We start from the raw sequence: 14,623 nt of genomic DNA, 5'->3' as shown, positions 1-14,623 counted from the left end.
ATAAAAATCCTTGTGAATTTGGAGTTTCAAAGTGGGACTGCACACGTTAAGGTATGAATATCAAAAAATGACTCTGCGGTGGGACCAGAAAGCTCTACAGTCAACTTCGTTGCTGGCAGGACTCGAACCTGCGCGGGGAGACCCCAATGGATTTCTAGTCCATCGCCTTAACCTCTCGGCCACAACAACACATAAAAACTAAAAATAAATTGAATTTTGCTAATATCAGACACTGGCTAAGTGGCTTATACAAAGACTGCCATGTGAATAATTCTGGAAGTGGCGTATATAAAGACTGCCATGTGAATAATTCTGGAACACACATAATAAGGTAAGGGTTTGGTTTTTACTAGGTAAATTACCGTTGGTGCTTTTTTCCCTTGTTGGACGGTATATTTGATGGCTCCTCTTATCATGACATTTCCCCACGACTTACCTGAAAACCTTTTAAATTTGCGCATAATATCTAATGGAGATGCCGGGGATTGAACCCAGGACCTCATACATGCAAAGCATGCGCTCTACCACTGAGCTACACCCCGTGCACAACTGCCAAAAATTACTTTGTTTTTGCGTATATAAAGGAAGAAGTGTGAGAAAAAAACAATGAATGGAGACGTTTCCAGGGGAAAACCTACTATGACTGGCAAAAAGCTAACTTGGGAAGACTGAATGCATCACTTTAAATAAAAATCCTTGTGAATTTTGAGTTTCAAAGTGGGACTGCACACGTTTAGGTATGAATATCAAAAAATGACTCTGCGGTGGGACCAGAAAGCTCTACAGTCAACTTCGTTGCTGGCAGGACTCGAACCTGCGCGGGGAGACCCCAATGGATTTCTAGTCCATCGCCTTAACCTCTCGGCCACAACAACACATAAAAACTGGATAAATTGACTTTTGCCAATATCAGACACTGGCTAAGTGGCGTATATAAAGACTGCCATGTGAATAATTCTGGAACACACATAATAAGGTAAGGGTGTGGTTTTTACTTGGTAAATTACCGTTGGTGCTTTTTTTCCTTGTTGGACGGTATATTTGATGGCTCCTCTTATCATGACATTTCCCCACGACTTACCTGAAACACTTATTAAATTTGCGCATAATATCTAATGGAGATGCTGGAGATTGAACCCAGGACCTCATACATGCAAAGCATGCGCTCTACCACTGAGCTACATCCCCTGCACAACTGCCAAAAATTACTTTGTTTTCTCGTATATAAAGGAAGAAGTGTGAGTAAAAAACAATGAATGGAGACGTTTCCAAGGGAAAACCTAACTAAGAAAACCTAAGAAAAGCTAACTTGGGAAGACTGAATGCATCACTTTAAATAAAAATCCTTGTGAATTTGGAGTTTCAAAGTGGGACTGCACACGTTAAGGTATGAATATGAAAAAATGACTCTGCGGTGGGACCAGAAAGCTCTACAGTCAACTTCGTTGCTGGCAGGACTCGAACCTGCGCGGGGAGACCCCAATGGATTTCTAGTCCATCGCCTTAACCTCTCGGCCACAACAACAAGTAAAAACTAAAAATAAATTGAATTTTGCTAATATCAGACACTGGCTAAGTGGCTTATACAAAGACTGCCATGTGAATAATTCTGGAAGTGGCGTATATAAAGACTGCCATGTGAATAATTCTGGAACACACATAATAAGGTAAGGGTTTGGTTTTTACTAGGTAAATTACCGTTGGTGCTTTTTTCCCTTGTTGGACGGTATATTTGATGGCTCCTCTTATCATGACATTTCCCCACGACTTACCTGAAAACCTTTTAAATTTGCGCATAATATCTAATGGAGATGCCGGGGATTGAACCCAGGACCTCATACATGCAAAGCATGCGCTCTACCACTGAGCTACACCCCCTGCACAACTGCCAAAAATTACTTTGTTTTTGCGTATATAAAGGAAGAAGTGTGAGAAAAAAACAATGAATGGAGACGTTTCCAAGGGAAAACCTACTATGACTGGCAAAAAGCTAACTTGGGAAGACTGAATGCATCACTTTAAATAAAAATCCTTGTGAATTTGGAGTTTCAAAGTGGGACTGCACACGTTAAGGTATGAATATCAAAAAATGACTCTGCGGTGGGACCAGAAAGCTCTACAGTCAACTTCGTTGCTGGCAGGACTCGAACCTGCGCGGGGAGACCCCAATGGATTTCTAGTCCATCGCCTTAACCTCTCGGCCACAACAACACATAAAAACTAAAAATAAATTGAATTTTGCTAATATCAGACACTGGCTAAGTGGCTTATACAAAGACTGCCATGTGAATAATTCTGGAAGTGGCGTATATAAAGACTGCCATGTGAATAATTCTGGAACACACATAATAAGGTAAGGGTTTGGTTTTTACTAGGTAAATTACCGTTGGTGCTTTTTTCCCTTGTTGGACGGTATATTTGATGGCTCCTCTTATCATGACATTTCCCCACGACTTACCTGAAAACCTTTTAAATTTGCGCATAATATCTAATGGAGATGCCGGGGATTGAACCCATGACCTCATACATGCAAAGCATGCGCTCTACCACTGAGCTACACCCCCTGCACAACTGCCAAAAATTACTTTGTTTTTGCGTATATAAAGGAAGAAGTGTGAGAAAAAAACAATGAATGGAGACGTTTCCAGGGGAAAACCTACTATGACTGGCAAAAAGCTAACTTGGGAAGACTGAATGCATCACTTTAAATAAAAATCCTTGTGAATTTTGAGTTTCAAAGTGGGACTGCACACGTTAAGGTATGAATATCAAAAAATGACTCTGCGGTGGGACCAGAAAGCTCTACAGTCAACTTCGTTGGTGGCAGGACTCGAACCTGCGCGGGGAGACCCCAATGGATTTCTAGTCCATCGCCTTAACCTCTCGGCCACAACAACACATAAAAACTGGATAAATTGACTTTTGCCAATATCAGACACTGGCTAAGTGGCGTATATAAAGACTGCCATGTGAATAATTCTGGAACACACATAATAAGGTAAGGGTGTGGTTTTTACTTGGTAAATTACCGTTGGTGCTTTTTTTCCTTGTTGGACGGTATATTTGATGGCTCCTCTTATCATGACATTTCCCCACGACTTACCTGAAACACTTATTAAATTTGCGCATAATATCTAATGGAGATGCTGGAGATTGAACCCAGGACCTCATACATGCAAAGCATGCGCTCTACCACTGAGCTACATCCCCTGCACAACTGCCAAAAATTACTTTGTTTTCTCGTATATAAAGGAAGAAGTGTGAGTAAAAAACAATGAATGGAGACGTTTCCAAGGGAAAACCTAACTAAGAAAACCTAAGAAAAGCTAACTTGGGAAGACTGAATGCATCACTTTAAATAAAAATCCTTGTGAATTTGGAGTTTCAAAGTGGGACTGCACACGTTAAGGTATGAATATCAAAAAATGACTCTGCGGTGGGACCAGAAAGCTCTACAGTCAACTTCGTTGCTGGCAGGACTCGAACCTGCGCGGGGAGACCCCAATGGATTTCTAGTCCATCGCCTTAACCTCTCGGCCACAACAACGGATAAAAACTGGATAAATTGACTTTTGCCAATATCAGACACTGGCTAAGTGGCGTATATAAAGACTGCCATGTGAATAATTCTGGAACACACATAATAAGGTAAGGGTGTGGTTTTTACTTGCTAAATTACCGTTGGTGCTTTTTTCCCTTGTTGGACGGTATATTTGATGGCTCCTCTTATCATGACATTTCCCCACGACTTACCTGAAAACCTTTTAAATTTGCGCATAATATCTAATGGAGATGCCGGGGATTGAACCCAGGACCTCATACATGCAAAGCATGCGCTCTACCACTGAGCTACACCCCCTGCACAACTGCCAAAAATTACTTTGTTTTTGCGTATATAAAGGAAGAAGTGTGAGAAAAAAACAATGAATGGAGACGTTTCCAAGGGAAAACCTACTATGACTGGCAAAAAGCTAACTTGGGAAGACTGAATGCATCACTTTAAATAAAAATCCTTGTGAATTTGGAGTTTCAAAGTGGGACTGCACACGTTAAGGTATGAATATGAAAAAATGACTCTGCGGTGGGACCAGAAAGCTCTACAGTCAACTTCGTTGCTGGCAGGACTCGAACCTGCACGAGGAGACCCCAATGGATTTCTAGTCCATCGCCTTAACCTCTCGGCCACAACAACACATAAAAACTAAAAATAAATTGAATTTTGCTAATATCAGACACTGGCTAAGTGGCTTATACAAAGACTGCCATGTGAATAATTCTGGAAGTGGCGTATATAAAGACTGCCATGTGAATAATTCTGGAACACACATAATAAGGTATGGGTTTGGTTTTTACTAGGTAAATTACCGTTGGTGCTTTTTTCCCTTGTTGGACGGTATATTTGATGGCTCCTCTTATCATGACATTTCCCCACGACTTACCTGAAAACCTTTTAAATTTGCGCATAATATCTAATGGAGATGCCGGGGATTGAACCCAGGACCTCATACATGCAAAGCATGCGCTCTACCACTGAGCTACACCCCCTGCACAACTGCCAAAAATTACTTTGTTTTTGCGTATATAAAGGAAGAAGTGTGAGAAAAAAACAATGAATGGAGACGTTTCCAAGGGAAAACCTACTATGACTGTCAAAAAGCTAACTTGGGAAGACTGAATGCATCACTTTAAATAAAAATCCTTGTGAATTTGGAGTTTCAAAGTGGGACTGCACACGTCAAGGTATGAATATCAAAGAATGACTCTGCGGTGGGACCAGAAAGCTCTACAGTCAACTTCGTTGCTGGCAGGACTCGAACCTGCGCGGGGAGACCCCAATGGATTTCTAGTCCATCGCCTTAACCTCTCGGCCACAACAACACATAAAAACTAAAAGTAAATTGAATTTTGCTAATATCAGACACTGGCTAAGTGGCTTATATAAAGACTGCCGTGTGAATAATTCTGGAACACACATAATAAGGTAAGGGTGTGGTTTTTACTTGGTAAATTACCGTTGGTGCTTTTTTCCCTTGTTGGACGGTATATTTGATGGCTCCTCTTATCATGACATTTCCCCACGACTTACCTGAAACACTTATTAAATTTGCGCATAATATCTAATGGAGATGCTGGAGATTGAACCCAGGACCTCATACATGCAAAGCATGCGCTCTACCACTGAGCTACATCCCCTGCACAACTGCCAAAAATTACTTTGTTTTCTCGTATATAAAGGAAGAAGTGTGAGTAAAAAACAATGAATGGAGACGTTTCCAAGGGAAAACCTAACTAAGAAAACCTAAGAAAAGCTAACTTGGGAAGACTGAATGCATCACTTTAAATAAAAATCCTTGTGAATTTGGAGTTTCAAAGTGGGACTGCACACGTTAAGGTATGAATATGAAAAAATGACTCTGCGGTGGGACCAGAAAGCTCTACAGTCAACTTCGTTGCTGGCAGGACTCGAACCTGCGCGGGGAGACCCCAATGGATTTCTAGTCCATCGCCTTAACCTCTCGGCCACAACAACAAGTAAAAACTAAAAATAAATTGAATTTTGCTAATATCAGACACTGGCTAAGTGGCTTATACAAAGACTGCCATGTGAATAATTCTGGAAGTGGCGTATATAAAGACTGCCATGTGAATAATTCTGGAACACACATAATAAGGTAAGGGTTTGGTTTTTACTAGGTAAATTACCGTTGGTGCTTTTTTCCCTTGTTGGACGGTATATTTGATGGCTCCTCTTATCATGACATTTCCCCACGACTTACCTGAAAACCTTTTAAATTTGCGCATAATATCTAATGGAGATGCCGGGGATTGAACCCAGGACCTCATACATGCAAAGCATGCGCTCTACCACTGAGCTACACCCCCTGCACAACTGCCAAAAATTACTTTGTTTTTGCGTATATAAAGGAAGAAGTGTGAGAAAAAAACAATGAATGGAGACGTTTCCAAGGGAAAACCTACTATGACTGGCAAAAAGCTAACTTGGGAAGACTGAATGCATCACTTTAAATAAAAATCCTTGTGAATTTGGAGTTTCAAAGTGGGACTGCACACGTTAAGGTATGAATATCAAAAAATGACTCTGCGGTGGGACCAGAAAGCTCTACAGTCAACTTCGTTGCTGGCAGGACTCGAACCTGCGCGGGGAGACCCCAATGGATTTCTAGTCCATCGCCTTAACCTCTCGGCCACAACAACACATAAAAACTAAAAATAAATTGAATTTTGCTAATATCAGACACTGGCTAAGTGGCTTATACAAAGACTGCCATGTGAATAATTCTGGAAGTGGCGTATATAAAGACTGCCATGTGAATAATTCTGGAACACACATAATAAGGTAAGGGTTTGGTTTTTACTAGGTAAATTACCGTTGGTGCTTTTTTCCCTTGTTGGACGGTATATTTGATGGCTCCTCTTATCATGACATTTCCCCACGACTTACCTGAAAACCTTTTAAATTTGCGCATAATATCTAATGGAGATGCCGGGGATTGAACCCATGACCTCATACATGCAAAGCATGCGCTCTACCACTGAGCTACACCCCCTGCACAACTGCCAAAAATTACTTTGTTTTTGCGTATATAAAGGAAGAAGTGTGAGAAAAAAACAATGAATGGAGACGTTTCCAGGGGAAAACCTACTATGACTGGCAAAAAGCTAACTTGGGAAGACTGAATGCATCACTTTAAATAAAAATCCTTGTGAATTTTGAGTTTCAAAGTGGGACTGCACACGTTAAGGTATGAATATCAAAAAATGACTCTGCGGTGGGACCAGAAAGCTCTACAGTCAACTTCGTTGCTGGCAGGACTCGAACCTGCGCGGGGAGACCCCAATGGATTTCTAGTCCATCGCCTTAACCTCTCGGCCACAACAACACATAAAAACTGGATAAATTGACTTTTGCCAATATCAGACACTGGCTAAGTGGCGTATATAAAGACTGCCATGTGAATAATTCTGGAACACACATAATAAGGTAAGGGTGTGGTTTTTACTTGGTAAATTACCGTTGGTGCTTTTTTTCATTGTTGGACGGTATATTTGATGGCTCCTCTTATCATGACATTTCCCCACGACTTACCTGAAACACTTATTAAATTTGCGCATAATATCTAATGGAGATGCTGGAGATTGAACCCAGGACCTCATACATGCAAAGCATGCGCTCTACCACTGAGCTACATCCCCTGCACAACTGCCAAAAATTACTTTGTTTTCTCGTATATAAAGGAAGAAGTGTGAGTAAAAAACAATGAATGGAGACGTTTCCAAGGGAAAACCTACTATGACTGGCAAAAAGCTAACTTGGGAAGACTGAATGCATCACTTTAAATAAAAATCCTTGTGAATTTGGAGTTTCAAAGTGGGACTGCACACGTTAAGGTATGAATATGAAAAAATGACTCTGCGGTGGGACCAGAAAGCTCTACAGTCAACTTCGTTGCTGGCAGGACTCGAACCTGCACGAGGAGACCCCAATGGATTTCTAGTCCATCGCCTTAACCTCTCGGCCACAACAACACATAAAAACTAAAAATAAATTGAATTTTGCTAATATCAGACACTGGCTAAGTGGCTTATACAAAGACTGCCATGTGAATAATTCTGGAAGTGGCGTATATAAAGACTGCCATGTGAATAATTCTGGAACACACATAATAAGGTATGGGTTTGGTTTTTACTAGGTAAATTACCGTTGGTGCTTTTTTCCCTTGTTGGACGGTATATTTGATGGCTCCTCTTATCATGACATTTCCCCACGACTTACCTGAAAACCTTTTAAATTTGCGCATAATATCTAATGGAGATGCCGGGGATTGAACCCAGGACCTCATACATGCAAAGCATGCGCTCTACCACTGAGCTACACCCCCTGCACAACTGCCAAAAATTACTTTGTTTTTGCGTATATAAAGGAAGAAGTGTGAGAAAAAAACAATGAATGGAGACGTTTCCAAGGGAAAACCTACTATGACTGTCAAAAAGCTAACTTGGGAAGACTGAATGCATCACTTTAAATAAAAATCCTTGTGAATTTGGAGTTTCAAAGTGGGACTGCACACGTCAAGGTATGAATATCAAAGAATGACTCTGCGGTGGGACCAGAAAGCTCTACAGTCAACTTCGTTGCTGGCAGGACTCGAACCTGCGCGGGGAGACCCCAATGGATTTCTAGTCCATCGCCTTAACCTCTCGGCCACAACAACACATAAAAACTAAAAGTAAATTGAATTTTGCTAATATCAGACACTGGCTAAGTGGCTTATATAAAGACTGCCGTGTGAATAATTCTGGAACACACATAATAAGGTAAGGGTGTGGTTTTTACTTGGTAAATTACCGTTGGTGCTTTTTTCCCTTGTTGGACGGTATATTTGATGGCTCCTCTTATCATGACATTTCCCCACGACTTACCTGAAAACCTTTTAAATTTGCGCATAATGTCTAATGGAGATGCTGGGGATTGAACCCAGGACCTCATACATGCAAAGCATGCGCTCTACCACTGAGCTACATCCCCTGCACAATTTCCAAAAATTACTTTGTTTTTGCGTATATAAAGGAAGAAGTGTGAGAAAAAAACAATGAATGGAGACGTTTCCAAGGGAAAACCTACTATGACTGGCAAAAAGCTAACTTGGGAAGACTGAATGCATCACTTTAAATAAAAATCCTTGTGAATTTGGAGTTTCAAAGTGGGACTGCACACGTTAAGGTATGAATATCAAAGAATGACTCTGCGGTGGGACCAGAAAGCTCTACAGTCAACTTCGTTGCTGGCAGGACTCGAACCTGCGCGGGGAGACCCCAATGGATTTCTAGTCCATCGCCTTAACCTCTCGGCCACAACAACACATAAAAACTAAAAATAAATTGAATTTTGCTAATATCAGACACTGGCTAAGTGGCTTATACAAAGACTGCCATGTGAATAATTCTGGAAGTGGCGTATATAAAGACTGCCATGTGAATAAATCTGGAACACACATAATAAGGTAAGGGTGTGGTTTTTACTTGCTAAATTACCGTTGGTGCTTTTTTCCCTTTATTGGACGGTTTATTTGATGGCTCCTCTTATCATGACATTTCCCCACGACTTACCTGAAAACCTTTTAAATTTGCGCATAATATCTAATGGAGATGCCGGGGATTGAACCCAGGACCTCATACATGCTAAGCATGCGCTCTACCACTGAGCTACATCCCCTGCACAACTGCCAAAAATTACTTTGTTTTTGCGTATATAAAGGAAGAAGTGTGAGAAAAAAACTATGAATGGAGACGTTTCCAAGGGAAAACCTACTATGACTGGCAAAAAGCTAACTTGGGAAGACTGAATGCATCACTTTAAATAAAAATCCTTGTGAATTTGGAGTTTCAAAGTGGGACTGCACACGTTAAGGTATGAATATCAAAGAATGACTCTGCGGTGGGACCAGAAAGCTCTACAGTCAACTTCGTTGCTGGCAGGACTCGAACCTGCGCGGGGAGACCCCAATGGATTTCTAGTCCATCGCCTTAACCTCTCGGCCACAACAACACATAAAAACTAAAAATAAATTGAATTTTGCTAATATCAGACACTGGCTAAGTGGCTTATACAAAGACTGCCATGTGAATAATTCTGGAAGTGGCGTATATAAAGACTGCCATGTGAATAATTCTGGAACACACATAATAAGGTAAGGGTGTGGTTTTTACTTGGTAAATTACCGTTGGTGCTTTTTTTCCTTGTTGGACGGTATATTTGATGGCTCCTCTTATCATGACATTTCCCCACGACTTACCTGAAACACTTATTAAATTTGCGCATAATATCTAATGGAGATGCTGGGGATTGAACCCAGGACCTCATACATGCAAAGCATGCGCTCTACCACTGAGCTACATCCCCTGCACAACTGCCAAAAATTACTTTGTTTTCTCGTATATAAAGGAAGAAGTGTGAGTAAAAAACAATGAATGGAGACGTTTCCAAGGGAAAACCTAACTAAGAAAACCTAAGAAAAGCTAACTTGGGAAGACTGAATGCATCACTTTAAATAAAAATCCTTGTGAATTTGGAGTTTCAAAGTGGGACTGCACACGTTAAGGTATGAATATCAAAAAATGACTCTGCGGTGGGACCAGAAAGCTCTACAGTCAACTTCGTTGCTGGCAGGACTCGAACCTGCGCGTGGAGACCCCAATGGATTTCTAGTCCATCGCCTTAACCTCTCGGCCACAACAACACATAAAAACTAAAAGTAAATTGAATTTTGCTAATATCAGACACTGGCTAAGTGGCTTATACAAAGACTGCCATGTGAATAATTCTGGAAGTGGCGTATATAAAAACTGCCATGTGAATAATTCTGGAACACACATAATAAGGTAAGGGTGTGGTTTTTACTTGGTAAATTACCGTTGGTGCTTTTTTCCCTTGTTGGACGGTATATTTGATGGCTCCTCTTATCATGACATTTCCCCACGACTTACCTGAAAACCTTTTAAATTTGCGCATAATATCTAATGGAGATGCCGGGGATTGAACCCAGGACCTCATACATGCTAAGCATGCGCTCTACCACTGAGCTACATCCCCTGCACAAATTCCAAAAATTACTTTGTTTTTGCGTATATAAAGGAAGAAGTGTGAGAAAAAAACAATGAATGGAGACGTTTCCAAGGGAAAACCTACTATGACTGGCAAAAAGCTAACTTGGGAAGACTGAATGCATCACTTTAAATAAAAATCCTTGTGAATTTGGAGTTTCAAAGTGGGACTGCACACGTTAAGGTATGAATATGAAAAAATGACTCTGCGGTGGGACCAGAAAGCTCTACAGTCAACTTCGTTGCTGGCAGGACTCGAACCTGCGCGGGGAGACCCCAATGGATTTCTAGTCCATCGCCTTAACCTCTCGGCCACAACAACACATAAAAACTAAAAATAAATTGAATTTTGCTAATATCAGACACTGGCTAAGTGGCTTATACAAAGACTGCCATGTGAATAATTCTGGAAGTGGCGTATATAAAGACTGCCATGTGAATAATTCTGGAACACACATAATAAGGTAAGGGTGTGGTTTTTACTTGGTAAATTACCGTTGGTGCTTTTTTTCCTTGTTGGACGGTATATTTGATGGCTCCTCTTATCATGACATTTCCCCACGACTTACCTGAAACACTTATTAAATTTGCGCATAATATCTAATGGAGATGCTGGGGATTGAACCCAGGACCTCATACATGCAAAGCATGCGCTCTACCACTGAGCTACATCCCCTGCACAACTGCCAAAAATTACTTTGTTTTCTCGTATATAAAGGAAGAAGTGTGAGTAAAAAACAATGAATGGAGACGTTTCCAAGGGAAAACCTAACTAAGAAAACCTAAGAAAAGCTAACTTGGGAAGACTGAATGCATCACTTTAAATAAAAATCCTTGTGAATTTGGAGTTTCAAAGTGGGACTGCACACGTTAAGGTATGAATATCAAAAAATGACTCTGCGGTGGGACCAGAAAGCTCTACAGTCAACTTCGTTGCTGGCAGGACTCGAACCTGCGCGGGGAGACCCCAATGGATTTCTAGTCCATCGCCTTAACCTCTCGGCCACAACAACGCATAAAAACTGGATAAATTGACTTTTGCCAATATCAGACACTGGCTAAGTGGCGTATATAAAGACTGCCATGTGAATAATTCTGGAAGTGGCGTATATAAAGACTGCCATGTGAATAATTCTGGAACACACATAATAAGGTAAGGGTGTGGTTTTTACTTGGTAAATTACCGTTGGTGCTTTTTTTCCTTGTTGGACGGTATATTTGATGGCTCCTCTTATCATGACATTTCCCCACGACTTACCTGAAACACTTATTAAATTTGCGCATAATATCTAATGGAGATGCTGGGGATTGAACCCAGGACCTCATACATGCAAAGCATGCGCTCTACCACTGAGCTACATCCCCTGCACAACTGCCAAAAATTACTTTGTTTTCTCGTATATAAAGGAAGAAGTGTGAGTAAAAAACAATGAATGGAGACGTTTCCAAGGGAAAACCTAACTAAGAAAACCTAAGAAAAGCTAACTTGGGAAGACTGAATGCATCACTTTAAATAAAAATCCTTGTGAATTTGGAGTTTCAAAGTGGGACTGCACACGTTAAGGTATGAATATCAAAAAATGACTCTGCGGTGGGACCAGAAAGCTCTACAGTCAACTTCGTTGCTGGCAGGACTCGAACCTGCGCGTGGAGACCCCAATGGATTTCTAGTCCATCGCCTTAACCTCTCGGCCACAACAACACATAAAAACTAAAAGTAAATTGAATTTTGCTAATATCAGACACTGGCTAAGTGGCTTATACAAAGACTGCCATGTGAATAATTCTGGAAGTGGCGTATATAAAAACTGCCATGTGAATAATTCTGGAACACACATAATAAGGTAAGGGTGTGGTTTTTACTTGGTAAATTACCGTTGGTGCTTTTTTCCCTTGTTGGACGGTATATTTGATGGCTCCTCTTATCATGACATTTCCCCACGACTTACCTGAAAACCTTTTAAATTTGCGCATAATATCTAATGGAGATGCCGGGGATTGAACCCAGGACCTCATACATGCTAAGCATGCGCTCTACCACTGAGCTACATCCCCTGCACAAATTCCAAAAATTACTTTGTTTTTGCGTATATAAAGGAAGAAGTGTGAGAAAAAAACAATGAATGGAGACGTTTCCAAGGGAAAACCTACTATGACTGGCAAAAAGCTAACTTGGGAAGACTGAATGCATCACTTTAAATAAAAATCCTTGTGAATTTGGAGTTTCAAAGTGGGACTGCACACGTTAAGGTATGAATATGAAAAAATGACTCTGCGGTGGGACCAGAAAGCTCTACAGTCAACTTCGTTGCTGGCAGGACTCGAACCTGCGCGGGGAGACCCCAATGGATTTCTAGTCCATCGCCTTAACCTCTCGGCCACAACAACACATAAAAACTAAAAATAAATTGAATTTTGCTAATATCAGACACTGGCTAAGTGGCTTATACAAAGACTGCCATGTGAATAATTCTGGAAGTGGCGTATATAAAGACTGCCATGTGAATAATTCTGGAACACACATAATAAGGTAAGGGTGTGGTTTTTACTTGGTAAATTACCGTTGGTGCTTTTTTTCCTTGTTGGACGGTATATTTGATGGCTCCTCTTATCATGACATTTCCCCACGACTTACCTGAAACACTTATTAAATTTGCGCATAATATCTAATGGAGATGCTGGGGATTGAACCCAGGACCTCATACATGCAAAGCATGCGCTCTACCACTGAGCTACATCCCCTGCACAACTGCCAAAAATTACTTTGTTTTCTCGTATATAAAGGAAGAAGTGTGAGTAAAAAACAATAAATGGAGACGTTTCCAAGGGAAAACCTAACTAAGAAAACCTAAGAAAAGCTAACTTGGGAAGACTGAATGCATCACTTTAAATAAAAATCCTTGTGAATTTGGAGTTTCAAAGTGGGATTGCACACGTTAAGGTATGAATATCAAAAAATGACTCTGCGGTGGGACCAGAAAGCTCTACAGTCAACTTCGTTGCTGGCAGGACTCGAACCTGCGCGGGGAGACCCCAATGGATTTCTAGTCCATCGCCTTAACCTCTCGGCCACAACAACACATAAAAACTAAAAATAAATTGAATTTTGCTAATATCAGACACTGGCTAAGTGGCTTATACAAAGACTGCCATGTGAATAATTCTTGAAGTGAATACAAGGGAAAACCTACTATGACTGGCAAAAAGCTAACTTGGGAAGACTGAATGCATCACTTTAAATAAAAATCCTTGTGAATTTGGAGTTTCAAAGTGGGACTGCACACGTTAAGGTATGAATATCAAAAAATGACTCTGCGGTGGGACCAGAAAGCTCTACAGTCAACTTCGTTGCTGGCAGGACTCGAACCTGCGCGGGGAGACCCCAATGGATTTCTAGTCCATCGCCTTAACCTCTCGGCCACAACAACGCATAAAAACTGGATAAATTGACTTTTGCCAATATCAGACACTGGCTAAGTGGCGTATATAAAGACTGCCATGTGAATAATTCTGGAACACACATAATAAGGTAAGGGTGTGGTTTTTACTTGGTAAATTACCGTTGGTGCTTTTTTTCCTTGTTGGACGGTATATTTGATGGCTCCTCTTATCATGACATTTCCCCACGACTTACCTGAAACACTTATTAAATTTGCGCATAATATCTAATGGAGATGCTGGGGATTGAACCCAGGACCTCATACATGCAAAGCATGCGCTCTACCACTGAGCTACATCCCCTGCACAACTGCCAAAAATTACTTTGTTTTCTCGTATATAAAGGAAGAAGTGTGAGTAAAAAACAATGAATGGAGACGTTTCCAAGGGAAAACCTAACTAAGAAAACCTAAGAAAAGCTAACTTGGGAAGACTGAATGCATCACTTTAAATAAAAATCCTTGTGAATTTGGAGTTTCAAAGTGGGACTGCACACGTTAAGGTATGAATATCAAAAAATGACTCTGCGGTGGGACCAGAAAGCTCTACAGTCAACTTCGTT

General features: G+C 40.8%; 38 non-coding genes across 38 annotated transcripts in view; all 38 read right to left on the bottom strand.

Moving 5' to 3' along the window:
- Positions 1-107: 107 nt before the first annotated feature.
- On the bottom strand, positions 108-189 carry trnas-aga (transfer RNA serine (anticodon AGA)). Its single transcript has one exon. It is a non-coding gene; the product is annotated as a tRNA-Ser (tRNA).
- A 604-nt stretch (positions 190-793) lies between these two features.
- Positions 794-875, bottom strand: trnas-aga (transfer RNA serine (anticodon AGA)). The gene has a single exon. It is a non-coding gene; the product is annotated as a tRNA-Ser (tRNA).
- Positions 876-1,116: 241 nt separating this feature from the next.
- trnaa-ugc (transfer RNA alanine (anticodon UGC)) lies at positions 1,117-1,188 on the bottom strand. The gene has a single exon. It is a non-coding gene; the product is annotated as a tRNA-Ala (tRNA).
- A 255-nt stretch (positions 1,189-1,443) lies between these two features.
- Positions 1,444-1,525, bottom strand: trnas-aga (transfer RNA serine (anticodon AGA)). The gene has a single exon. It is a non-coding gene; the product is annotated as a tRNA-Ser (tRNA).
- A 281-nt stretch (positions 1,526-1,806) lies between these two features.
- Positions 1,807-1,878, bottom strand: trnaa-ugc (transfer RNA alanine (anticodon UGC)). The gene has a single exon. It is a non-coding gene; the product is annotated as a tRNA-Ala (tRNA).
- A 251-nt stretch (positions 1,879-2,129) lies between these two features.
- trnas-aga (transfer RNA serine (anticodon AGA)) lies at positions 2,130-2,211 on the bottom strand. The gene has a single exon. It is a non-coding gene; the product is annotated as a tRNA-Ser (tRNA).
- Positions 2,212-2,492: 281 nt separating this feature from the next.
- On the bottom strand, positions 2,493-2,564 carry trnaa-ugc (transfer RNA alanine (anticodon UGC)). Its single transcript has one exon. It is a non-coding gene; the product is annotated as a tRNA-Ala (tRNA).
- Positions 2,565-3,138: 574 nt separating this feature from the next.
- trnaa-ugc (transfer RNA alanine (anticodon UGC)) lies at positions 3,139-3,210 on the bottom strand. Its single transcript has one exon. It is a non-coding gene; the product is annotated as a tRNA-Ala (tRNA).
- Positions 3,211-3,465: 255 nt separating this feature from the next.
- Positions 3,466-3,547, bottom strand: trnas-aga (transfer RNA serine (anticodon AGA)). The gene has a single exon. It is a non-coding gene; the product is annotated as a tRNA-Ser (tRNA).
- A 240-nt stretch (positions 3,548-3,787) lies between these two features.
- trnaa-ugc (transfer RNA alanine (anticodon UGC)) lies at positions 3,788-3,859 on the bottom strand. The gene has a single exon. It is a non-coding gene; the product is annotated as a tRNA-Ala (tRNA).
- A 614-nt stretch (positions 3,860-4,473) lies between these two features.
- Positions 4,474-4,545, bottom strand: trnaa-ugc (transfer RNA alanine (anticodon UGC)). The gene has a single exon. It is a non-coding gene; the product is annotated as a tRNA-Ala (tRNA).
- A 251-nt stretch (positions 4,546-4,796) lies between these two features.
- Positions 4,797-4,878, bottom strand: trnas-aga (transfer RNA serine (anticodon AGA)). The gene has a single exon. It is a non-coding gene; the product is annotated as a tRNA-Ser (tRNA).
- Positions 4,879-5,121: 243 nt separating this feature from the next.
- trnaa-ugc (transfer RNA alanine (anticodon UGC)) lies at positions 5,122-5,193 on the bottom strand. Its single transcript has one exon. It is a non-coding gene; the product is annotated as a tRNA-Ala (tRNA).
- A 255-nt stretch (positions 5,194-5,448) lies between these two features.
- On the bottom strand, positions 5,449-5,530 carry trnas-aga (transfer RNA serine (anticodon AGA)). Its single transcript has one exon. It is a non-coding gene; the product is annotated as a tRNA-Ser (tRNA).
- A 281-nt stretch (positions 5,531-5,811) lies between these two features.
- trnaa-ugc (transfer RNA alanine (anticodon UGC)) lies at positions 5,812-5,883 on the bottom strand. The gene has a single exon. It is a non-coding gene; the product is annotated as a tRNA-Ala (tRNA).
- A 251-nt stretch (positions 5,884-6,134) lies between these two features.
- Positions 6,135-6,216, bottom strand: trnas-aga (transfer RNA serine (anticodon AGA)). The gene has a single exon. It is a non-coding gene; the product is annotated as a tRNA-Ser (tRNA).
- Positions 6,217-6,497: 281 nt separating this feature from the next.
- trnaa-ugc (transfer RNA alanine (anticodon UGC)) lies at positions 6,498-6,569 on the bottom strand. The gene has a single exon. It is a non-coding gene; the product is annotated as a tRNA-Ala (tRNA).
- A 251-nt stretch (positions 6,570-6,820) lies between these two features.
- trnas-aga (transfer RNA serine (anticodon AGA)) lies at positions 6,821-6,902 on the bottom strand. Its single transcript has one exon. It is a non-coding gene; the product is annotated as a tRNA-Ser (tRNA).
- A 241-nt stretch (positions 6,903-7,143) lies between these two features.
- Positions 7,144-7,215, bottom strand: trnaa-ugc (transfer RNA alanine (anticodon UGC)). Its single transcript has one exon. It is a non-coding gene; the product is annotated as a tRNA-Ala (tRNA).
- A 614-nt stretch (positions 7,216-7,829) lies between these two features.
- trnaa-ugc (transfer RNA alanine (anticodon UGC)) lies at positions 7,830-7,901 on the bottom strand. Its single transcript has one exon. It is a non-coding gene; the product is annotated as a tRNA-Ala (tRNA).
- Positions 7,902-8,152: 251 nt separating this feature from the next.
- trnas-aga (transfer RNA serine (anticodon AGA)) lies at positions 8,153-8,234 on the bottom strand. The gene has a single exon. It is a non-coding gene; the product is annotated as a tRNA-Ser (tRNA).
- A 242-nt stretch (positions 8,235-8,476) lies between these two features.
- trnaa-ugc (transfer RNA alanine (anticodon UGC)) lies at positions 8,477-8,548 on the bottom strand. Its single transcript has one exon. It is a non-coding gene; the product is annotated as a tRNA-Ala (tRNA).
- Positions 8,549-8,799: 251 nt separating this feature from the next.
- trnas-aga (transfer RNA serine (anticodon AGA)) lies at positions 8,800-8,881 on the bottom strand. Its single transcript has one exon. It is a non-coding gene; the product is annotated as a tRNA-Ser (tRNA).
- Positions 8,882-9,163: 282 nt separating this feature from the next.
- trnaa-agc (transfer RNA alanine (anticodon AGC)) lies at positions 9,164-9,235 on the bottom strand. Its single transcript has one exon. It is a non-coding gene; the product is annotated as a tRNA-Ala (tRNA).
- Positions 9,236-9,486: 251 nt separating this feature from the next.
- trnas-aga (transfer RNA serine (anticodon AGA)) lies at positions 9,487-9,568 on the bottom strand. Its single transcript has one exon. It is a non-coding gene; the product is annotated as a tRNA-Ser (tRNA).
- A 282-nt stretch (positions 9,569-9,850) lies between these two features.
- On the bottom strand, positions 9,851-9,922 carry trnaa-ugc (transfer RNA alanine (anticodon UGC)). Its single transcript has one exon. It is a non-coding gene; the product is annotated as a tRNA-Ala (tRNA).
- A 618-nt stretch (positions 9,923-10,540) lies between these two features.
- On the bottom strand, positions 10,541-10,612 carry trnaa-agc (transfer RNA alanine (anticodon AGC)). The gene has a single exon. It is a non-coding gene; the product is annotated as a tRNA-Ala (tRNA).
- Positions 10,613-10,863: 251 nt separating this feature from the next.
- On the bottom strand, positions 10,864-10,945 carry trnas-aga (transfer RNA serine (anticodon AGA)). Its single transcript has one exon. It is a non-coding gene; the product is annotated as a tRNA-Ser (tRNA).
- Positions 10,946-11,227: 282 nt separating this feature from the next.
- On the bottom strand, positions 11,228-11,299 carry trnaa-ugc (transfer RNA alanine (anticodon UGC)). The gene has a single exon. It is a non-coding gene; the product is annotated as a tRNA-Ala (tRNA).
- A 255-nt stretch (positions 11,300-11,554) lies between these two features.
- Positions 11,555-11,636, bottom strand: trnas-aga (transfer RNA serine (anticodon AGA)). Its single transcript has one exon. It is a non-coding gene; the product is annotated as a tRNA-Ser (tRNA).
- Positions 11,637-11,916: 280 nt separating this feature from the next.
- On the bottom strand, positions 11,917-11,988 carry trnaa-ugc (transfer RNA alanine (anticodon UGC)). Its single transcript has one exon. It is a non-coding gene; the product is annotated as a tRNA-Ala (tRNA).
- A 618-nt stretch (positions 11,989-12,606) lies between these two features.
- trnaa-agc (transfer RNA alanine (anticodon AGC)) lies at positions 12,607-12,678 on the bottom strand. Its single transcript has one exon. It is a non-coding gene; the product is annotated as a tRNA-Ala (tRNA).
- Positions 12,679-12,929: 251 nt separating this feature from the next.
- On the bottom strand, positions 12,930-13,011 carry trnas-aga (transfer RNA serine (anticodon AGA)). Its single transcript has one exon. It is a non-coding gene; the product is annotated as a tRNA-Ser (tRNA).
- A 282-nt stretch (positions 13,012-13,293) lies between these two features.
- Positions 13,294-13,365, bottom strand: trnaa-ugc (transfer RNA alanine (anticodon UGC)). The gene has a single exon. It is a non-coding gene; the product is annotated as a tRNA-Ala (tRNA).
- Positions 13,366-13,620: 255 nt separating this feature from the next.
- On the bottom strand, positions 13,621-13,702 carry trnas-aga (transfer RNA serine (anticodon AGA)). Its single transcript has one exon. It is a non-coding gene; the product is annotated as a tRNA-Ser (tRNA).
- A 267-nt stretch (positions 13,703-13,969) lies between these two features.
- trnas-aga (transfer RNA serine (anticodon AGA)) lies at positions 13,970-14,051 on the bottom strand. The gene has a single exon. It is a non-coding gene; the product is annotated as a tRNA-Ser (tRNA).
- Positions 14,052-14,292: 241 nt separating this feature from the next.
- On the bottom strand, positions 14,293-14,364 carry trnaa-ugc (transfer RNA alanine (anticodon UGC)). Its single transcript has one exon. It is a non-coding gene; the product is annotated as a tRNA-Ala (tRNA).
- A 255-nt stretch (positions 14,365-14,619) lies between these two features.
- The window catches only part of trnas-aga (transfer RNA serine (anticodon AGA)), an 82-nt gene continuing 78 nt past the window's right edge, over positions 14,620-14,623 (bottom strand). The window contains exon 1 of the tRNA in view: positions 14,620-14,623. This exon is cut by the window's right edge and continues 78 nt beyond it. This is a non-coding gene — a tRNA (tRNA-Ser).

The sequence above is a fragment of the Gasterosteus aculeatus genome, chromosome 5 (assembly GCF_964276395.1).
Source record: "Gasterosteus aculeatus chromosome 5, fGasAcu3.hap1.1, whole genome shotgun sequence".
Classification (NCBI taxonomy): domain Eukaryota; kingdom Metazoa; phylum Chordata; class Actinopteri; order Perciformes; family Gasterosteidae; genus Gasterosteus; species Gasterosteus aculeatus.
This window is presented reverse-complemented; position numbering and strand designations above follow the sequence as displayed.